This window comes from Thalassophryne amazonica, chromosome 11 (assembly GCF_902500255.1).
Source record: "Thalassophryne amazonica chromosome 11, fThaAma1.1, whole genome shotgun sequence".
NCBI classification, from domain to species: domain Eukaryota; kingdom Metazoa; phylum Chordata; class Actinopteri; order Batrachoidiformes; family Batrachoididae; genus Thalassophryne; species Thalassophryne amazonica.
Genome location: NC_047113.1, coordinates 81,346,463 through 81,369,940, shown reverse-complemented (window position 1 = coordinate 81,369,940; position 23,478 = coordinate 81,346,463). Strand labels below are relative to the sequence as shown.

Sequence of the window (23,478 nt, the reverse complement as noted above, 5' to 3'; positions counted from 1 at the left end):
AGGAACTGTTGCAGCTTCCTACGGCTTGTGGGTTGGGGCCAGTCTCTCACCGCTGCAACCTTGGCCGGATCAGGAGTGACGGAGTTGGGGGAGATGATGAACCCCAGGAAGGACAAAGAGGTGCGGTGAAACCCACACTTCTCGCCCTTAACAAACAGCCGGTTCCAATAACCGCTGCAGGGACCTGACGTACATGTCGGACTGAGTCTCAGGATCCGGAGAAAAGATGAGTATGTCGTCTAGATATACGAAACGATCGGTGCAGGAAGTCCCGCAAGACATCATTAACCAATGCTTGGAACGTCGCGGGAGCATTTGTAAGACCGAACGGCATGACCAGGTACTCAAAATGACCCAACGGGGTGTTAAATGCCGTCTTCCACTCGTCTCCCTTCCGGATCCGAACCAGGTGATACGCATTCCTAAGATCAAGCTTGGTGAATATCTTGGCTCCATGCAGGGGCGTGAACACCGAATCCAACAAGGGTAAGGGGTATCGGTTACGAACCGTGACTTCGTTCAGCCCCCTGTAATCAATGCATGGACGTAATCCGCCATCCTTTTTCCCCACAAAAAAGAACCCGCACCCATCGGGGAGGTGGAATTCCGGATCAACCCGGCAGCCAAAGAGTCCCGGATGTAGGTCTCCATTGATTCGCGTTCAGGTCGTGAGAGGTTGTACAGCCTGCTGGACGGGAACTCAACGCCTGGAACCAAATCAATGGCACAATCATACGGGCGGTGCGGGGGAAGGGTGAGTGCCAGATCCTTGCTGAACACCTCCGCAAGGTCATGGTACTGCACCGGCACCGTCCCTAGATTGGGCGGGGCTCTGACCTCCTCCCTGGCCTGGGAACCGGGAGGAACCGAGGAACCTAAACATACCCGATGGCAGGTCTCGCTCCACTGGACCACTACCCCGGACGGCCAATCGATCCGGGGATTGTGTTTCAACATCCAGGGAAAACCTAAAATCACACGGGAGGTGGCCGGAGTCACAAAAAACTCGATCTCCTCCCGGTGATTCCCCGACACCACCAGAGTTACTGGTGGTCTTGTGAGTGATTGGAGGGAGTAGGGAGCCATGTAGTGCCCGTACCTGCACAGGCGAGGTAAGTGCCACCAGAGGGAACCCTATCTCCCTGGCCCATTTGCTATCAAGCAAATTCCCTTCTGAGCCCGTGTCCACCAGTGCTGGGGCCTTCAGGGTTAAATCCTCATAAAGGATTGTAACTGGGAGGCGTGTGGCGATGTGGGTGTGTCCCACGTGCACGTCTCGGCCCCCCCCTAGCCCATCGAGGCGGCAGCGTCTCGCGGTTTCAAGTTGAAAACTTCCACATTTCAGGCTCTGTTGACGCAGTAAGTCGTCAGAGAACAGAGAACTTTCAGAAGAAGTCGGCATGAGGAGTTTATTCGGACATTCCATTGTTAACGGTCATTTTGTAATGAAAGAACGTGCGGGCAGAGTCGCATGTCGGGCTGGACCCGACCGCGGGGGGTCGCGGCAGGAAAAACACCTCCGTTGGAAACCTTAACGGGCAAGTTGGAACATGCCCAAGCTGTTAAACAATTTCTCAGTTACTCACTTGTTGAAAGCCATTAAAAGCCGCCTGAATTCTACAAATGGTTTTCAACACGGAGGTGTTTTCCTGTCGCGGCGCACACAGATTTGCCGAGTCGTCACGGAAACGACTCGGCGAATTTGCGCGTACATCTTTCATTAAAAAAATGTCCTTAAACAGTGGAATGTCCGCATAAATTCCTCATGCCGGCCTCTTCTGAATCTTCTCTGTTCTCTCACGATGTCCTGGGTGAATTAAGCCTTAAATTAGGATGTTTTCAGCTCGAAACAGGCCGACAGCGCCTGGAAGCGCTGCAGGACGTCCCGCTCCATGGGAAGTCCTTACACCGACAGAAACACCTCATAATCTCTCATCAGCCGTTAAACTTTTCACAGAAAACCAGCTTAATTTCTCGAATAGTGTCCACTCGGATATTCCTCACAGGTCCAGAAAAATTTTTGATAAAGTAACGCGCCTGTCTCGAGCAGCGTGTGAAACAAAGGAATTCAGCCGAGAGGGCGGGACCACATCTCACTCAAGGCCTGCCCACAGGGAAATGACGTCACCGACACGCGTGAAAAAACTCACGCATGCGCACGAGGGTTCAAGCATGATTGGTGTAATCGCATGTCATTCAAATCCATATAGTTAAAAAAAAAATAAAAGGGTCGGTTTATTATCTAAGAGACCTCGTATTTTAATCCATAGTGTATTGTACAGAATCTTAGAACAGTCTTTTTTCGATGTTTTAGGGTACGTAGGTCTCGATTTCTGCCATCAGTAGAAAGCCTGGGCCATGGTGGGTTGGAGGAGGTAGCACCCATGTCAGCAACTGCAAGCAGCAAAAAGGCAAGTTAGAGCTGACACCTTTTTTATTTTTCCAAATAATTTGAATGTTTCCTGTTGGCTGTGAGTTGATGAGTGAAAAGGGGACAAGCTGTTATTGAGTGGGTGAATCTGAATGAAAGCTTTTGATATCTAAGTTCCTGGCAGAACACACGCCACACTACATTGCATGCTACATTGTGAAATCTGAGCAGAGATCAGTGGGATGCTGGAGCTTGTTAATACTGACTTTTGTCTGCTACCACTTCTATCAATATTACTGTAACTAATACATTTACTGCTTGTACACGTCTGTCATGCTTCCAGCTACACACTGATGCATCTTAATGGATTCCTTTTTGGTTTCTCATGTTTTGCTCCTTTGTTAGGCTGATATCGGACATTTTTACTCTGGGTCACTGCGGCGGATCTGGTGTGGATTTTACGCTGGATGCACTTCCTGACACAACTCCTGATGTACATGGAGGAGGATGTAATTCATTTAATTTCTTGGGTCTCTCTCTCTCTCTCTCCTTGTCAATTCCTTTAACCCCCCTTTTATTCGTCCTCCGCCTCCCTTCCTCACTCCCAGCTCCACGACTAGGTGATGCTGCTTAATTGGCGGCGACACTGTTACATGTCGTGTCCTGCTCTGCAGTCTCGTCTGCATAATTAAAACAAGAGCGACTCTTCATCTCCGCTGCTGTTAGAGGAAGATGAGAGAGGGCGAGAGACACTGACAGGCAGCGAGAGAGGGAGAGGGGTGAAAGTAAACGCTGTTATAGGTCCTCTTAAAACCTATTTTTACAGTCTACCTTTCATGTGACGACTTTTATCCTATTATTTCTGCAAATATATTATTTTACCCTCTGTCTATGCTTTTATCTGTGCTGCCTTCTTTTACTTTTTAATTTATTTGGACTTTGATGTTTGAATTTATTTGACTGTTGAAGCACTTTGTCAACTGCTTTTGAACTGTGCCATAAATGAAGTTTATTATTAATATTACTTTGAGAACAGCCAGAAGAATGATGGCAGGCTGATGTATGGATAAACAGGGAGCAGAGGAGCCAGGAGAGGGGTTGTCGTAGCAACTGCAGAGCCGGTGCCGTCTGCCGTACTGTGCGGGGATGCTCCTCCTCAAACAAACATCGCCGTCAGGGGTGAAGCCAAGAAACACCAGAAACCCCAAACCAGATTAAAGGAGGAGCAAAGGTCCGAGTTAATCTGCTTCATTTTAGTGAACGCTCAGTTAGTGGGTGGAGTTAGTTTGAGGAACAGCGACATGATTCAACTCAACGTCACACAAACAAATACATTCAGAGACAAACAGTGAGATGTCACTCAGCTGACAGTGGGGGCGCTGTTTCATCAAAACACAAAGGATATGGAAACGTTATTATTGTTGGTGTTGTTGTTATTGTAACTAGCAACAATAGCAGTTTGTTAGCATGCATAATGAAAAAGAAATATTACATTAGTCAGAGAATAGTTTGAAAATGACTATAATTAGTGGCCACGACTGCTGTCATTTTTTGTGGGAAAACAGAAGTAAGTTGAAGAAATGAAAAAAAAATCTCATGTACGAGTAAAGCCAGTGATGTCATTTAAAAATGTATTTAATTATTTGAACACATTAGGGGCGTGCGCCTGCTTTGGAGGCCCAATGTTTTGTTTTGTTTTTAGCATTTCATGACAAATATCTAATAATAATATAATTTGTTTCTGTTGTTAATTCAATGAACAGATCATCTAAGATGTGTGCATGCCTGTTTTTTTTTTTTCATTGAGTGAAGTTATCATGTGATGTAGGGGAGGTGATGGTCTAGTACAGGGGTGGCCAAGTTCGGTCCTCGAGAGCCACATTCCTGACACTCTTAGCTGTGTCCCTGCTCCAACACATCTGAATCCAATGAAAGACTCGTTATCAGACTTTTAATGAGACTTTCATTGGATTCAGGTGTGTTGGAGCAGGGAGACAACTAAGAGTGTCAAGAATGTGGCTCTCGAGGACCGAACTTGGCCACCCCTGGTCTAGTAGTTAAAGTGCTGGGCTTGAGACCAGAGGATCCTCGGTTCAAATCCCAGCCTGACCGGAAAATCACTAATCACCCTTGGGCAAGATCCTTAATCCCCTAGTTGCTCCTGGTGTGTAGTAAGTACCTTGTATGGCAGCAGCCTGACATTGGGGTGAATGTGAGGCGTTATTGTAAAGCACTTTGAGCGTCTGATGCAGATGGAAAATCGCTATATAAATGCAGTCCATTTATCATTTATGGAATTTTCAATGCTAACTGTGTTAGCATTCATAGCAGCTATCTTTAGGTTTATGGTCTGTGACATTAGGAAGAGTTAATCCACAATTCCTGAGGAAATGAGCGCTTCATAATTTTTAATGACCACACCAAAGCAAAAGCCTTATGAGAACCACCTAACCGAGTGGCTGTTTGCTGACACACACAAACACACACACACACACACACACACACACACACACACACACACACACTGGAATCTGTTGTGATCTGATTGTGTTATTTGTTGTTAAAGGTGTTTTTTTTTATTGATTGGTGGTTCTGTGACTAAATGTTGCTTTGTGTCATCGTTTGTGCATCAGCTCCCTGACCATACTCAGTATAACCCCCCCCCTAATCTGTCATTTGCTCACTTACTCGTCCAGCTGTCTCCTAAAGGGGACACGCTCTTACATCATTTGGTCAAGAATGTGTTTTAATATAGATGCGATGTCTCTTTGTGACGCTGCATCACGTGACCCTGTATTTAATTGCGCGCTCTGCAGGCCTCGGTGTGAAGTGCACCATCAACGACTGTCGTATGATGATATTCTGTTGTAAAACTCTTGTAAAGCTTTGATGATGTCATTGATGTGCCACAGCGGGTTTTGAGTGTCGACAGCGCCGGTCTGTCAGTCATGTCAGGCTTTCTGAAAGTCAGTAAAGTGTGTGGACTGTGGGCTCTACAGGAGATGACTGTGATGATGATACTCTTATCTGTTTTGTACCTGATGTTTTCTGAAGCTGGTTTTCCTTTGACAAGGTTCTCCATCTGTAGCTGACCTTAGCCAGTCCGACAGAATCACTCTGAACACTTTATGATGAAATCTGTACTCTTCTGCAGTTCTTACAAGGACTCAGATCACTTTTTGTTGGTAACTTTATGATTCTTTCCCTCTTGTGGTACAGAATGGATTCACAAACTGCATACTGATCTGAAAAAAGCCCGCAGTAAATGCCATCATTGTCTGAAGGACACGTTTATCGATGTGTGTTGTAAACAATATTATTCACGTACAAAATAACCCTCTGATGTGTCATGATCTTTATGCTTATCAGTGGATCTCACAAAAGGGACAACAAACATATTCAGATTAGCTCTAATCTGCCCCTAGTGGATATCTGTTATTCAAACTGAAACAGTCTCAAATATTTCCTCTGCTTTAATAACAGCAAAAAGGTAAATGAGCCGTTCGGTAAGACATCTCAGTTTTGTGCAGGCAATAACTCAAAATCAGTAAATGCTATCATCTATCCCTAACCTGCTGAACACTGGGCATACTGCATGCTCGTCACTAAGCTCCACCCACCAGTGCCAACCGCTACTGTACGTGTCAGTTATCAAGATAAGACGGTAACTGCAGGTAGGAACGACTTGGGAATGCAAAATACAACAAAACAGGAAAATGAAACCATAATTGCTGTTTTCTCTTATTGTATCTCTTAATGTATGTTTTTGATCTTCTTAAATTTGCTTGTGCCGCACTGTGAGATTTGTCTCTTAATGTGCTTTATAAATTAAATGAATTGTTCTTACTCTCAGTAGGTAAGTCCTTTCAGCCGCTCCCTTGTTTCACTCGGGGTCACCACAGCAGATCCGACATGGATATTCTCTGTGCAGGTTCAGTAAATGCTCTGTGTAGCTTCTTTAAACGCTCTGTGTAGGTTCTTTAAACGTTCTTTGTAAGTTCTTTAAATGCTCTGTGTAGGTTCTTTAAACACTCTGTGTAGGTTCAGTAAATGCTCTGTGTAGGTTCTTTAAACACTGTGTAGGTTTGTTAAACACTGTGTAGGTTCTTTAAATGTTCTGTGTAGGTTCATTAAACACTCTGTGTAACTTCAGTAAATGCTCTGTGTAGGTTCTTTAAATGCTCTGTGTAGGTTCAGTAAATGCTCTGTGTAGGTTCAGTAAACACTCTGTGTAGGTTCAGTAAACGCTCTGTGTAAGGTTCATGTAAATGCTCTGTTTAGTTCTTAACACTCTGGTAAGTTCAGTAATGCTCGGTGTAGGTTCAGTAAATGCTCTGTGTAGGTTCTTTAAATGCTCTGTGTACGTCAGTAAATGCTCTGTGTAGGCTCTTTAAACACTCTGTGTGGGTTCTTTAAAAACTCTGTGTAAGTTCAGTAAATGCTCTGTGTAGGTCAGTAAATGCTCTGTGTAGGTTTTTTAAACACTCTGTGTAGGTCAGTAAACACTCTGTGTAGATTCAGTAAATGCTCTGTGTAAGTTCAATAAACACTGTGTAAGTTCAGTAAATGCTCTGTGTAGGTCAGTAAATGTTCTTTGTAGGTTCAGTAAATGCTCTGTGTAGGTTCATTAAACACTGTGTAAGTTCAGTAAATGCTCTTTGTAGGTTCAGTAAATGCTCTGTATAAGTTCAGTAAATGCTCTGTGTAGGTTCATTAAGACGCTGTGTAAGTTCATTAAATGCTCTGTGTAGATTCTTTAAATGCTCTGTGTAAGTTCAGTAAATGCTCTGTGTACGTTCAGTAAATGCTCTGTGTAGGTTCTTTAAACACTCTGTGTAGGTTCTTTAAATACTCTGTGCAGGTTCTTTAAATGCTCTATGTCGATTCATTAAACACTCTGTAAGTTCAGTAAATGCTCTGTAGGTTCAGTAAATGATCTGTGTAGGTTCTTTAAATGCTCTGTGTTGGTTCTTTAAATGCTCTGTGTAGGTTCAGTAAATGCTCTGTGTAAGTTCCTTAAACACTCTGTGTGGGTTCTTTAAAAACTGTGTAGGTTTGTTAAACACTGTGTAGGTTCTTTAAATGTTCTGTGTAGGTTCATTAAACACTCTGTGGGTTCTTTAAATGCTTTGTGTTGGTTCTTTAAATGCTCTGTGTAGGTTCAGTAAATGATCTATGTAGGTTCACTAAACACTGTAAGTTCAGTAAACGCTCTGTGTAGGTTCTTTAAATACTCCGTAGGTTCGTAAAATGCTCTGTGTAGGTTCAGTAAATGCTCTGTGAAGGTTCAGTAAAGGCTCTGTGTAGGTTCATTAAACACTCTGTGTAAGTTCAGTAAACATAGGTTCCGTAATGATCTGTGTAGGTTAATTAAACAATGTGTAAGTTCAGTAAACGCTGTGTAGGTTCTGTAAATGCTCTGTGTAGGTTCAGTAAACGCTCTGTGTAGGTTCAGTAAATGTTCTGTGTCGGTTCATTAAACACTGTGTAACTTCAGTAAACACTCTGTGTAGGTTCAGTAAATGCTCTGCGTAGGTTCAGTAAATGCCCTGTGTAGGTTTTTAAACGCTCTGTGTAGGTTCACTAAATTCTCTGTGTAGGTTATTTAAATGCTCTGTGTAGGTTCAGTTAATGCTCTGTGTAGGTTCATTAAACACTCTGTGTAGGTTCATTAAACACTCTGTGTAAGTTCAGTAAATGCTCTGTGTAGGTTCAGTAAATGCTCTGTGTAGGTTCATTAAACACTCTGTGTAAGTTCAGTAAACGCTCTGTGTCAGTTTATTAAATGTTCTGTGTAGGTTCAGTAAGCACTGCGTAAGTTCAGTAAACGCTCTGTGTACGTTCAGTAAATGCTCTGTGTAGGTTCATTAAACACTCTGTGTAAGTTCAGTAAACGCTCTGTGTAGGTTCAGTAAATGCTCTGTGTACATTCTTTAAACACTGTGTAGGTTGAATGAATGAATGAATGAATGAATGAATGAATGAATGAATGAATGAAAACTGTTTATTTCGAACATTTGATACAACAACAATTACAAGATAGATCAGTAAAGACAACAACAAAAAAGTTCCTACTGTGTACCCAACATGTCCGAAAAGGGGTAGGGTGAAGCATCAGCTTATTTATCCCTACCCCTTCTTCCCCACAACCAGTAATACCCTTTGCCACATATACATAAATTCCTACACACCTAAACCGATATCAATATATATATATATACATATATATACACACACATACATATACACATCAACATACACATATATACAGTTCAGTAAATGCTCTGTGTAGGTTCAGTAAATGCTATGTGTATGTTCATTAAATGCTCTGTGTAGATTCATTAAACACTATGTAAGTTCAGTAACACTCTGTGTAGGTTCACTAAATGCTCTGTGTAGGTTCTTTAACGCACTGTGTAGGTTCAGTAAACGCTCTGTGTAGGTTTTTTAAATGCTCTGTGTAGGCTCATTAAATGATCTGTGTAGGTTCTTTAAATGCTCTGTGTAGGTTCAGTAAACGTCTGTGTAGGTTCAGTAAATGCTCTGTGTAAGTTCTTTAAACACTCTGTGTAGGTTCAGTAAATGCTCTGTGTAGGTTCTTTAAATGCTCTGTGTAGGTTCAGTAAATGCTCTGTGTAGGTTCTTTAAATACTGTGTGTAGGTTCTTTAAACGCTCTGTGTATTTTCAGTAAATGCTCTGTGTAGGTTCCTTAAGCACTGTGTGTAGGTTCAGCAAATGCTCTGTGTAGATTCAGTAAACGCTCTGTGTAGGTTCTGTAAATGCTCTGTGTAGGTTCTTTAAATGCTCTGTGTTGGTTCTGTAAATGCTATATAGGTTCAGTAAATGATCTGTGTAGGTTCTGTACACTCTTTGTGCAGGCTCTGCGCATGCTGTAGATTGCTGCAAAATATCATAAAACTAAAAATATTAACATTAAATTGGATAACCACTGAAACGTACCAAGCACCACTCTGTCCATGAACGTGTCATTATGGTAAACTTTCATTTGTTTATGCCGGAAATATCATAATCATCCGTACGTGACTTTCTATTTCATTGAAACAATTTCAGAAACATCTATCCCATTCCTCATTTTGATTGTTTACCTTTATACCCCATCTCTCGTGTTGTTTGTTCTTTGTGTTCGTTTTATTTATTTCTTCTCAGTAGTTTTTATAATTCATTTTAAATTAACCCGTGTGTGTTTGAAATGAGCGTAGTATTCAGATGTTATTTTCTTGTATATGATGCGTTTTTGTCCTTTTGCTCTCATTTAGCTCTACACACAGCGAATTGTCTGGTTTATTATCGTGTGTATTGGCCCTCATTTACCATTTTCTAATTCTATTCAGATGGAGCCTTTTCTTATTTTTCTGCTGCAAGTGACACGGTCTCCCTGCGGAGATCAGTAGTTTCATCTAATCTGAACCTGATGAAACTGTGTCAGACTCAGCGAGGAGCCTCTCGTTCTTTATTTAGTGCACATTTTAAATTGAGTTGATGCTGCTGCTTTGATATCAAGCTGATATACCTGAACTTTCCTCTCTGCTTCTCTCTAATTTGAAGGAAAATATTTGTTCCTTCTGCATTTTAACTTATTTTCACTCAGCCATCAGACGGCATGTTGACGCTCTGTCACATTCTTTTTTCTTTTCTTTTCTTTTTTTTTTTGTCTGATCCCTTTTTAACAGTCGGATAAATAAGTGGGGGAGGAGTCACAGTTTTGCGGCAGGTAATACCCTACAGACAGGCGATAAATGTTTATAGTGTATTATTTCTGTAAGAAACAGCCTTTTCTGTGTGTTTCGTTAAATGCGAAGGAGTTGCCCCTCTTGTTGGGTGTGTTTGACACCAGAAGCCAAATTCCTTATTTGGACTTTGTGGGAGGTGCATGCTCCGATTTGGGTCTGGTGAGTGGCTTTGTCTGATTTTTTTTGGGAGTCTTAGTCTGGTTTGGAGTGTGTATAAACCTCAGTTTACACCTGTGACAAATGTCCGGTTGTCCCTGACTGTGATCTAGTGCGTGCTCTGATGATATGAGGTGCTGTACTTGACCATGTGGTGTATGCAAGAACAGCTGTAGCATAACACTGCATGCCGCGACTCTAACAGTAACCCAAACGTGGCACTTCAGGAGTACCTTGCAGTGATGTTACATCATGTATGACAGCACTACACGTACCACCTAAATGTAAGCGGTTATGTCCACTTCACACACAGTGCGAATTTCGTACGCCCTTTGGACAAAAACGGTGAACAAAATGAAACAGGTCGAAATTAGCGCTGAAACATTGCACAAGAAACATCGTTCCGCAGGCAGGCGTGCACAGAAACCTGTGCGAGAGTTCGTGCACACGCCAGTGTCCAGCTAGCAGGAACAGTGCAACTTGCACCACATGGCACCGCTTATGTGTAGAAATAAAAAACAGCTGGTACATGTGGAACCATATCGCGCCACTTATGTGGAATATATAAAAAATGAAAATCAGCTGTAGCCTGTGGACCACTCACGCCGTTTATGTGGAATAATTAAAAAAAAGAAAAAAAAAAACACACCAACCCAGAACACGAACTTGCACCTTCCAAAAGCTCTGATTAACAGTCAGAGACTTTACCACTGAGCTACAGAGCTGTTCTTTGAAAGCTGCGGGAAGCTGCCTGATATCAGGAAGGACATGGAAGTATTACAAAAAAAAAAATTAAATCTCACACCATATAAAAGCACAGCATTTATCAAGCGAGCAATACAAATATGATCCATCTATTCCTCTGGTGATGACCCATGGTCACAGACATTCAGTCATGAAATGACATGAATGAGAAGCAGTGTGCTCTGATGATCACATCTACTGGTCAGGTGCATCCAGTTGGCAGCGCGCGTTCTGCCCGATATGTGTGTCCTTGTGGACGGCGCGCCGCAGCACAGACACCGCGTCATGTGGAACAGAGCTCATGTGGGTGGTGTGACGGTCAGATTGGTCCACTGCGTGTCTGATCTGATGGTCCGTTTCAACCTGGGGGTAGCCTGTCAATGGGCTGCAGCATGCACGTGCTCGCTTGCTGCAGCTTGTCGCCACCATGGTGATATGTTTTTATTTATGTCCACATAAATACAGCAATCAGACACACATGCCTCACAGTGGGACAGTTGTTAGCCCATTTCTGTCCAACACTGTAGATGTTGTGTAGCTGGAATGTCCAGAAATGACAGATCACCACAGCTGCTTCTATTGGAAGCCACGCCTCCCATCAGTGGAGTGCACACACACCCACGTGTCAGTGTGTGTGTTTGCATCACACTTGTGGGCTACCGGCGTGCTGGGTAATCGGGAGAGTCGGGAGTTTTCCCGGTGGGCTGGTCCAACCTGGGGCCGTTGTGAGGGGGTGTTAATATATGCATACATATATGACCACCACTAACTGTTAGAGTCTTACACAGCAAGACACTTGGGCTGCTGTATCTTAATGAGAAGACACTGTTATAAAGTTTTACAATCATGAAAATTCACAAGAAAATAACTCAAGACTGCTTCTTTTGCAACGCTGTTATCTTTTCCAAAGCCTAAGGCTGGGCATACACTGTACGATATTTTCAATTGTTGTACTTGGCTCCAGCTCAAACTGTGTGACAAAACCGCAGGGTTTAAAAGTTCAGAGCGCACGATTCATGTTTTCACACTGTACGGCCCGATGCTCTGATGCGATCTGACTGCTCACATTGTACGTTCAAAAAAACACACATCGGGTCACGTTTCTTTTAAAAAAAATAATTAAGTTCATGCCTATCAGCACGCACGGTGAGTGGAAATCAGGTGGGGGAGACTGACGTATATGTGCTGTGCGCTCACACACAGCAGACAGCAACATGATTCATGAGAGGATGGTAAAAACAGAAAACAAACATTGATAACAGGTGTTGCTACTTACAACTGTTGTATAAATAAACTATATTTCTACGGAGTCTTACAGCTGTGCAAGGTGTAGCAAGTATTCCCTCATCTGTCGTAAATCCTGTTGTTGTCTGCTGTGTGTGTGTGTATGTGTGTGTGAGCGCTCGCGCGCATATGCGTTCAGTCTCTCCCCCACCTGATTCCACTCATGTGCGTGCTGATAGGCATGAACTTAATATATTAGGTTATGGCGAGGGAACGCAATAAAAAAAAAAAGACAAGACTTTACATGAGATCACTGTTTGCCTCTCTCCGGTGTTTGCACATGCACAGTGCGCGACGTAATCACGCGTAGACGCTTGTAGCGCTGCTTCAACAGCGTGGAACCCTCAAGAGTCGCGACGGCTGACCAAATATCAAACAGGTTTGAGTTTCATCTGACCATACGATCCCATCAGGAGGTGGTCGTGAGATGTCAAACGCAGCTTGTTACTCCATGTACACTGCACGATGCAGGACGCACGATTAAGCTGAAACTCGGCGCGATCCAGAAATTCTCGCACGAGTGAAAAATTGGCTGAAAAAGGGACAAAAATCGCACAGTGTAAGCCCAGCCCATTCTTGTTTTAACTAACTTTTTCTTTCTATTAGAAGCCACCCAATTTTCACAGTCAGTCAGCACATAAATGCTGGATTTAAATGCCACAGCAGAACTCTTATTATCGCTGTGCGCTGGCAGTTGTGGGGCCCGGTTTGCATATGAAACTCCCCGGGCTGAAAAATGTTCCCAGCACGTCCCTGCTTGTGGGGAACTAGGGTTGGGTATCGAGAACCGGTTCTTTTCAAGTATCGTTAAGAAATGATTCGATCCACCAATATCAATAGCCTTTTGGTTAACGATTCCCTTATCGGTCCTTCGGAGCAGCCATTGTTTTTGAGGGTGTTTGTGTCTAGTGTAACTAACAACTGTCCACTGTGATGCGTGTGTGTGTGCTTGCTGCCCTTAGATGAACATAAATTAAAAAAACCATATATCCCCATGGCGACGGGCTGCAGCGAGCGGCACATGCCCGCTGCAGCCCAATGACAGGCTACCCCCAGGTTGAAACGGGACCGCCAAATCTGACTGTCACGTGACCCACGTGAGCTCTGTTCCACATGATGTGGTGTCTGTGCTGCGGCACACCGTCCACAAGACACGTGTCTATTCCTGATATGAGGCAGGTTCCCGCAGCTTTCAAAGGACAGCTCCGTAGCCGCTATTCCACATAAGCGGCGTGATATGGTTTCACAGGTACCAGCTGTTTTTTTTATTTTTTATTTATTCCACATAAGCAGCATGATGTGGGGCACCTCCCACAATGTTCCTGCTCGAAAGACACTGTCGCGTGCATGAACTCTTGCACTGGTATCGTGCATGATGTTTCATGGTGCGCTAATTTGAACTGTTTCGTCGTGTTCGACCAAACTTTGCACTATGTGTGAAGGGGCCCTAAGCTTTGGCCACTTCTCTTTTCACCTTACGCCGCATCTCCTTGTACTCTCTTGTACTGTCTACTTCTTCATCTCTGACTATTCCAATTCTTTTTCACCAACCTCTTTCTCCTTATGCTTCAGAGACATCTTCATTCCACCACCAAGTCTTCTTGTCTTCCTTCCGCTGTCCAGACATCACACTCTGTACCTTCCTGTCTGTCTCCCTCACCACATCAGCAGTACTTTTCCAGTTGTCTAAAATTGCTTCTTCTCCATCCAGTGCCTCTCTCACCTGCTCATTGAATTTCACACAACAGTCTTCCCCCTTCAGCTTCCACCATCTGATTCTTTGTTGAGCTCTCACTCTCTTCTTCTTCTTCACCCTCAAAGTCATCTTACAAACCATCATCCTATGCTGTCTAGCTACATTCTCTCCTGCCACCACCTCACAGCCTCTAATTTTTTTAACTTCCATCTCCGACACAGAATGTAGTCCACCTTCCTCCACTCCTATATATCCTGTGCTCCTCCTTTTCTTAAAGTAGGTGTTCACCACAGCCATTTCCATCCTTTTTCCAAAATGAACTACCATCTGTCCTTCACATTCCTGTCCTTGATACCTGACTTCCTCATCACCTCTGTTCCCTTCACCAACATGCCCATTGAAGTCCGCTCCTATCACCACTCTTTCATGCTTGGGTTCACTCTCCACCACCTCATCTAACTCTCTCCAGAAATCTTCTTTCTCCTTCATCTCACAACCTACCTGTGGGCATATGCACTGATGATATTCATCATCCAACCCAGTCTCACGTTTTTTTTTCATGCTCCCGTGACAATGTATTTTTTTAAAAACTATTACTAACCCTACTCCTACCCCCAACCCTAACCTTAACCATAAGCTAACCCTATTCTTTCCTTCAACCCTAACCATAACCACCCCGACCCACCCCCCCCCCCCCCCTTCACTTTTAATGTTGTGCAGCTGTCACGGAATGTATGAATTTGTGCTCCCGTTATGAAAATGTGGCGCTTTTTGTGACAATATCATGAACCAATAGATTAATGTATATTTCGTGCTGCTGATCACAACTTGCTGTGAGATATGGTAGTCATCATCACCCCTTCAATTCCACTTCACACTCATCACCTGCAGACACTCGCTTAACTTCCAACACACTCTTAACATACTCTTCCTTTAAAATGACCCCAACACCATTTCTCTTCCTGTTCCTCACCAGGATACAACAACTTGAACCCCACTGCCTATGCTCCTGCTCTTACTTCTCTTTCACTTGGTCTCTTGCACACACAGTATACCTTTCTCCTCTCCATCATATCAGCCACTCTCTCCCTTTACCAGTCAAACTGCCAACATTCAAAGTTGTGACTCTCACTTCCACCCTTCTAGTTTTCCTCTTCTCCAGCTATCTCTGGATCTGTTTTCCTGCTTTTCTTCTTTACCCAGCTTTAACCCAATATCTGCTCCTACGAGCACTAAGACCGATGGCGGTCATTGTTAACCCGGGTCTCAACCGATCCATTGTGGAAATTCGGTTTGTACTCTGCATCTTTATTTTGGCTTTTTTTTATGTCCGATGCCCTGGCACAACCCTACTTATTTTTCCAGGCTCGGGACCGGCACTCAGAATGTACTGGTTACACACCCCGTGTGGCTGAGTTTAGGCAAATGGCCAAATGGCCACACAATGGCCTCAACACCCCCCCCCCACCCACCCAAAAAAAAATAAATTTAAAATGACAATTTCATGTGGTTAACAGCTTTTTTGAAGAAAAGCGCTCATCAGAAGTATTTATACCAACTGTGGTGCTTGTATTCTCAACTGAATGATTCTTATGCTGATTTTTGGACTAATGTACAGCTTCATTTTCAATTTCAATTAATTTTCATTTATCACAACAGAGTTGCCTCAAGGTGCTTCACACAAGTAAGGTCTAACCTTACTAACCCCCAGAGCAACAGTGGTAAGGAAAATCTCCCTCTATTTCAATTTTTAATTTATTTTCATTTATATAGCGCCAAATCACAACAGAGTTGCCTCAAAGCACTTTACACAGGTAAGGTCTAACCTTACCAACCCCCAGAGCAACAGTGGTAAAGAAAAACTCCCTCTGAGGAAGAAACCTCAGGCAGACCAGACTCAAAGCGGTGACCCTCTGCTTGGGCCATGGTACAAACATAAATTACAGAACAATTCACAGAACAATTCACGGACGAATATACAAGAAATGCTATTGGCGCACAGGACAGGAGGATCACCAACACGAATACAACTCCCATCTCTGGATGGAACTGCACCTTAAACAGAGAGAAAAAACAGAATCAGGCATCAGAAAGACAAAAAATACTGTATAATTTACCAGCTTAAACAACAAGAAAAATCAGAGAATCAGATGCTCAAACGAGTGATATTTGTAACCCCCAACAGCTAATAAGCTAAAACCTAAATTTATAAATAAGTGTTGTGAAAGTGACGTGACACGGACCCACAACAGGGGGCGGTAATGAACGGACAATGGATAAGCCAAAAGTAACAATTTAATGTTGTGAATCGCACAACGACGTACAGACAATAACAATATGGTGGACTGTCAATCATACACCAGGTGACGTGTGGGCAGGCTCGACGATAGAAGACGCCTGGCGAGAGAAGAGCTGGATCCCCACACAGCTTCCACCACCAACGGAGCTGAAGAACACCGGAGCCGCCAAGCCCTGCGCCCCAGGTGGCCGCTGTCTTCAGCAGTCAGACCCGGTACTGCTGGCAGAAAACAGAGACAGTCCTGATGAGTGTGAGTTCGCACACTCAGTACTCCCCCAGTCAGTGTTCAGTAAAGGAGGGAGAACCTCCACCTCCAATCACACACTCGTGCAGCTCCTGTTTAACCACTTATCTTGGTTTGGGGTGTGAGACGAAGCCGTCGCTGATCACACCAAACGCCAATCCCACAGATAAGGCAGAACACCACAGGATAACGGCTGCAAAAGAAGTTCAGGTTATCACTCAATGATTTGAGTCAGCAGAGAAAGTTACCTGAATGGTAGCTGATTTCTCGGCGGGGAGGTGGAGTTGCAGTCCGGCCTTTATGGTGGTGGTGATGAGTAGTGGATGAGTGACAGCTGGTACGGATGATGAGTGACAGCTGTCACTCCTGGTTGCTCCGACGCCCTCTCGTGCTTGAAGCCCGCACTTCAAGCAGGGCGCCATCTTGTGGTGGTGGGCCAGCAGTACCTCCTCTTCAGCGGCCCACACAACAATAAGAGCAACATCCCGCCTTGCTTCGCTTCACGAGGGACGTGACTAAATGTATAAGCTGGTGGGCAGGCCTCATTTAAGGGGAGGACAGCTGTAGGTTTAAGCCAGGTTTCACATAGCCCAATCATATCTAAGTAATGATCAATAATTAGATCATTGATCAACAATGATTATGAGGACAGTGATCTTATGTTAATGAGACCCAGTCTAAGGACCTCAGTGGGGTTGACAGTTGAACTGTTTGGGTTTAGGGGTGGTTCCAGAGTAGCATATATAAGATGCCTAGAAGTAGGTTTAGGTTTAAGACATTCCACGCGCGTTGTAGGTGGTAGACACGAAATCTTTGCTATTGCTGGAACAACCACTGGGCCATCCTCAATTTCAACATCATCCAATATAGTAATGGGTATTAAGTTTGGAAAGCGAGGTTTCTTCCCTCTGAGGAAGAAACCTCAAGCAGACCAGACTCAAAGGGGTGACCCTCTGCTTGGGCCATGCTACAGACATAAATTACAGAACAATTGAATATACAGGAAATGCTGTTGGTGCAAAAGACAGGAGGGTCTCCAGCACAAATACAACTCCCATCTCTGGATGGAGCTGCACCTTAAACAGAGAGAAAAAACAGAATCAGGCATCAGAAAGACAAGAAATACAGTATAATTTGCCAGCATTAAACAACAAGAAAAAAAGGAAATACTAAGGTGATCGCCGGCCACTAGTCCCAAGCTTCACTAAAAGACCCAAAATTTATGGAAAGTTGAGGCCTCCGTTTCCTAATGAAATTAATTAAAAGAGTAAAAAGCATAAAACTATACCAGTATGCTAGCCATACAAAAGGGGAAATAAATGCGTTCAGTCTGGATTTGAAAGTCTTCACAGAATCTGACTGTTTTATTGACGCAGGGAGATCATTCCACAGAACAGGGGCACGATAAGAGAAGGCTCTGTGACCCGCAGATGTCTTATTCACCCTAGAGACACAAAGTAGTCCTGCACCCTGAGAACGCAAAGCCCGGACCAGTGTAACAGTTTCTCTTCCTCCCGGGAGGTAAGTTGCCCTAGGATATCTTACCACCCATCCTGGATATCTTACCCCCACCCCAATATCTTGCCAAAACATGCACACGTACATATACAGAGGCCACTTGGCTTTTAAGGCAAAATCAAAGTTTTGCAAGATATGTTTGTCAGTATATATGTTTTTTTTGTTGTTGTTTGTTTGTATTCATTGCATTTTTCATCTTTAACTCGCTGTGCAGCACACAGTTTGCATCACAGACTCTTTAAAGTTCACATATAAGCAGCCCTAGTAAGGTACCATTCTGTACACAAAAGGATCAAACTCAAGGTCAAAGGTCAAGGTCACAGGAAGGTCAATTTTAAATATAGCAGCCCTAGTAAAGTACCTTTCAGTACACAAAAGGATCAAGGTCAAAGGTCACAGGAAGGTCAAACACTAAATTCAATGAAACAACTTCCCTGGTCACAATTTTTGAAATTTGCACTAAATTCAACTGCACAACTTTCCTGGTCACAATTTTTGAAATATAGCAGCCCTTGTAAGGTACCTTTCAGTACACAAAAGGATCAAGCTCAAGGTCACAGGAAGGTCAAACACTAAATTCAATGAAACAACTTCCCTGGTCACAATTTTTGAAATTTGCAAAATTTGAAATTTTGCCTCAAAATTAGGCCTTGCCCATAAGCCGTTACCTGGGATGCAAGCTTTTACAAAAGAGGTGAACCAGTTGGAGACCCCTAATGCTGGACTGCGGTAAACCAGAAAATAGGACATTGCAGTCCAATCAAGAAGAGATAAATGCATGGATCAGGGTTTCAGCATCAGCCATAGACAGGATGGGACGAATCTTCGTTATATTTCGCAGGTGAAAGAAAGCAGTAATATTTCTAATGTGGAGGTCAAAGAACAATGTAGGATCAAAAATTACCCCAAGGTTCCTCACTTCGTCAGTGTGATTTATGACACATGAGCCTAGGCTAAGCGTTAACTGGTCAAATTGATGCCGATGTCTCACTGGACCAAGAAGGCTTCCTGGATGCATTTCCATTCACTGTTTTGCAGTTGTGAATCTTGTACCGGCTGGTGGTCCGTGACTCAAACGAGAGGTCAGCTTTAGCAGAGTGCCAGTTCAGGGCACAATGTAAACACACCTTGTGAAGTATGGACAACAAGACAGCACTGGGGCACGAAGGTGTAGCACCATCACAGGCGCTACACCTCCTCTTGATGACACTCTCAACTTGGGAGAACGTGTCATCATCAAAATCTCCCGTGAACTCGCTAGATCAACGAAATCCACAACATCGCTAGCCATTGTTTACATGCGTTGTGAAACGCTGGAACTCTGCTGATGCTGTGATGCATTCTGGGAAGGACAGGGGGCCGCCAGGGGTATTATGGGAAATGTTAAAAGTACCAAATTGAAGTGATTGCAGAGGGTTGGTATCATTGTCCTGCTGCACATTGAGCTGGTGTTGAAGTTTTGCCTTTAGAGTTTGCAGGCAGTTTTCACCTCATCTTGGGCCCCTGTGTGCATTTTGCTCAGCTTTTCCACTGATTGCTAGTTTTTGTGCAGATGCCCCGTCCTCTTTGCTGGGTGTGCTTGATCTGGCTTGTTATTGATTTTGGAGTTTCTTGGACCTGGGATTGTTCCCTTTGTGTGTATGTGGGGGGGGTCTGCGGGGTTTGTTTTGGCTTATTTTATGACCTGGTGGTGTCCTGCTTCACTGGAGGTCACAGGTCTTTGGACTTCATGTCACACTTTTGCAGCAGCAGGTACCAGACGCAGCGCTTGGACTCGTGGCTGGAGTTTCCTGTGCATGCTGTAATGTTTGTTCTAAAAATCATTACCTCATAAACATTCTACATGTACTTCTACACAAACACACCATTATTTTATTTGATGCCTGTTAATTATAGACGTCACTTTGTAATTCACTCACATTTTATACAATTTAAAGTAAATATCAGGAATCAACATCACGCTGAGTTTTTTGTGAGGAAAGGAAATTTTGATATTTTGTTCTCCCTGCCAGACGTCATTTTTAAATATACATAATGTGTTTGTGTATTCATGCATATATGCATGCGTGCATGTGTGTGTGTGTGTTCACGCACACAGCAGTAATAATACAGCAGCCATAAAAAAAACTGCATTAACTCAGTGTTAACGAGTTCTACAGCCGAAGCACCAAGAAATAAAATCCATAATGAAGTGAAATGTGATATAAAAAATACATTAAAAGCAGCATAAATTAACACACAGAGGCAAGTGTGTGTGTGTGTGTGTGTGTGTGTGTGTGTGTGTGTGTGTGTGTGTGCATGTACGTGCACCCTCACTGTATGAAGTCCCAGAATTCCTAGCAGCAGCCGCACTCGATGATGCTGATATTAAAGAGGAAATGTTGCAGGGGGACTTCATCGCTGTCTTCCATATTTTGTGTAATATAATGTAACTAGCATCATTATTTTTTCATCACAGCCCTCCCACAACTGTCTTCCACATTGAGGAACATCGCTTTCCTCACCGCTCGCTGTTCCATCGTCACACTGCCAGTCGATTAAAGAGCACGAGCTCTGATATGAGAGGAAAGGGGGGAAAATGGAGGCTGCGGCAGATCGCTTGGGGCTTCTCGGGCGCCGCACCACTCCAGGCCGTCGTCTTCTATCTGCTGGTAATGAAGAGAGGCAGAATCAGTGGAAAAGAAGGCAGCATGCTGGGATTGAAGAGCTGCTGTTTGGGTGATCAGAGAGGACAACTGAGACACAGATATTTCAGTGTTTTTTTACGTGCCGCGCCACACGGACACAGCGCAGTGCACTGGTCTGTCCGCCAATATGAGCAGCCATGACAAACACAGCGGCTTCGCCGTCTGTGATGTCCAATGAGGCCCCATACCGCCACTCGCACTGAACAAAGCGACCACAGAATACGGTTAAAAATAACAAAGATATCATTCTTTCAAATAAAAAAATTTCTGGACACACGAGATTTCGAACAAAAACAATCAGACTTCTTTTATATGTGTTTTGTTTTTTACACTGACAGTCTTTCCAGTCATGGCAACAGAAACGCTTAAGCTGCACGTGGGCACATTTCTGTCTCATGCCTCCAACTTACACTGTTGTGATCCAGATCTTCTGGTGGACCTTCAGAGCAAAAGACTGTTCATTTTTGGGTGTGAATTTGTTCCTCCTCCCTCAGTGATGTAAAGTCTGTTTGGTACCAAACTTCTTCCATTTTTCTATAACAAATGGAACAGTTCCTTGTGGTACTATGAACTGTTTTGAAATGGTTTCCACTAAGGAAGAAGGTGACATGGAGATCCAAAATTTTTTCTCAGGAAGTCTTGGCTTAATTCATTGGATGTGAGAATTTAGATTTTTTTTTTTTCCTGCTGTGGTTCTACAGGTTCACCATTCATTTTATTTTTTTCTGATGTTTTTGGAAATAATTCCAATAATTTCTGGAATCTTTCTTGCTGTTTAAAGAGGTATTCATTCAACCGCTGACCCACTTAACACCCCTGTCACACCTTGACGATTTATCCAGCGTATGCCAACCACGTGTACATCTAATAAGTTCCGGTTAAGTTTTGTTTAAATTAAGAGCACGTTAATGCACGCTAATATACAATGAATATGTCAAAAAATTTTGGGCATGCACATTATTTTGAATGCATGCCAGCATATCCTCCTGACTACCAGGACATATATATTTACATATGTCCTGGAAGTCAAGAGGATATGACTGATACGTCCAACATACATGGACCATAAGTTGTAGGTAAGTTATACCATTGTTGATACACATTTCTTGTAATTTACTCATAAGTTGAAATCTGTCCAGTGATGCTGTCCATTGATTGGCTGAACAACTGAATGCTGCAGTCCTCATGCAAACTGTTTAGACTGTTTCAAATAGTAAAACCATTCACACACGGAGTAAATGTAAAATTTTAATCTGACCTTTTTGATTCAGTTGGATATATCATCACAGCCTGATAAAAACATATCCACTTAAAGCCTCCTGATTTTGGAAAACAACATCTGAAAATACTTTAGTTCCGTGTAGTGGGTGAAGAAACGTAGCGTTTTTAAAGAAGTGGTTTGTGCGTTTCTCAGCCTGAACCAGAGAATGCCGGCTCTTTGTTTCACAACAAGAAAATTAACTTATTTTAAAAGTTGAAAGAGTTGCAGTGCCTCATTTATTCATGTCAGCGTTTATCACAGGCATCAGTTGACTCTTCAGCATTCTGCATGCAATGAAATTAAATCCCAGGATCCTGTTATGTGTCGGACGCAGCTCGGAGAACCGACCAGCGTTTGAAGGACCCAGTATGAAATAAGCAGAGCACGGTACAAAGGCTAACTGAATTTAATACATAACAGTGATACAAAAAATAACAAAAGAAAGTGCGGTCTGGCGTGGTGCGCTCCCAGCAGCGCTAACGGTCCGGAGCCAGAAGCTGTTCGGACCCAAGGACCCCGCCGACACCCCCCAGGTGGCCGCAACAAACCGAGTCTGTGAAAGAAGGAACCATTATGTGAGTCCACACTCTACACACAGAGAGAACACTTAAAGGTGTACAAACAGCAAACACTTCCTGGCTTGATTACTAATCAACTTCCCAACCTGCAGGCATGGAACATCCAGTTCACAAAACTCCACTGCAGTGGAAGCCGATACATGACTAACATACAGCTCAATATAAAAAGGTGTGAGGGACACCACATTTACTGACTGTATAAATGTTAGTCACAAAATCTAACGTACCTCAGGAAGTGTGCTGACGAGCGTGAGACCTCACCCCCTCCTCTTTCACAGACCGTGCATCAAACCTGGACGTTCTCTGCATCCACTGATGATGAGATGGCTCCCGAGACGACGATCTCACCCGTCTGGTCACAAGGTCGAGTCTCTGGCAAATACACACTGTATACTCCAGTCTTAAATGCCACCGTGTTCCAATCCATATAGATGCACCTCAGCTGTGAGTCCTGACGAGCCGCAGGTGATCAGGGTGAGGTCCTGATAACCTCAGCAACACAGCCACTCAGTCCCAAATGCAAGCCACCTGGAAGGAAAACCAAAAGACAGAAACAAAAAGGCAGCCAGGCCCCCCAGCCATACAACAGATCCACCAAGACAAAAATAAAATTTAAAAAATGTTAACTTACTCTGTTTGGCCTCCGCGCGCTCGATGATGTACTCTTCAGTATTTTTGTGCACTGCCTGCCAAACAAAAGGGTTCTGCCGGTGGTGGAAATGCAAACCAAGCCAGACTTAACCGTTCAGACCTGTATCATACCGTGTAGTGCCGACCCCAACCACTCAGAGGAAATGGGGCTGTCAGCATACGCTGGCTAAATCGTCACGGTGTGACAAGACCCTAAGGTCTTAAACTCAAGGTCTGATCTTTGGGACCCAGGGACAC

General features: G+C 43.6%; 1 long non-coding RNA gene across 1 annotated transcript; it reads right to left on the bottom strand.

Annotated features, from left to right (window-relative positions):
• Positions 1–6,168: 6,168 nt before the first annotated feature.
• LOC117520912 lies at positions 6,169–21,660 on the bottom strand. Its single transcript, XR_004563812.1, has 3 exons — positions 21,566–21,660; positions 18,165–18,168; positions 6,169–6,179 (listed from the first exon to the last, which is right to left on the bottom strand). It is a non-coding gene; the product is annotated as an uncharacterized LOC117520912 (long non-coding RNA).
• Positions 21,661–23,478: the final 1,818 nt, after the last annotated feature.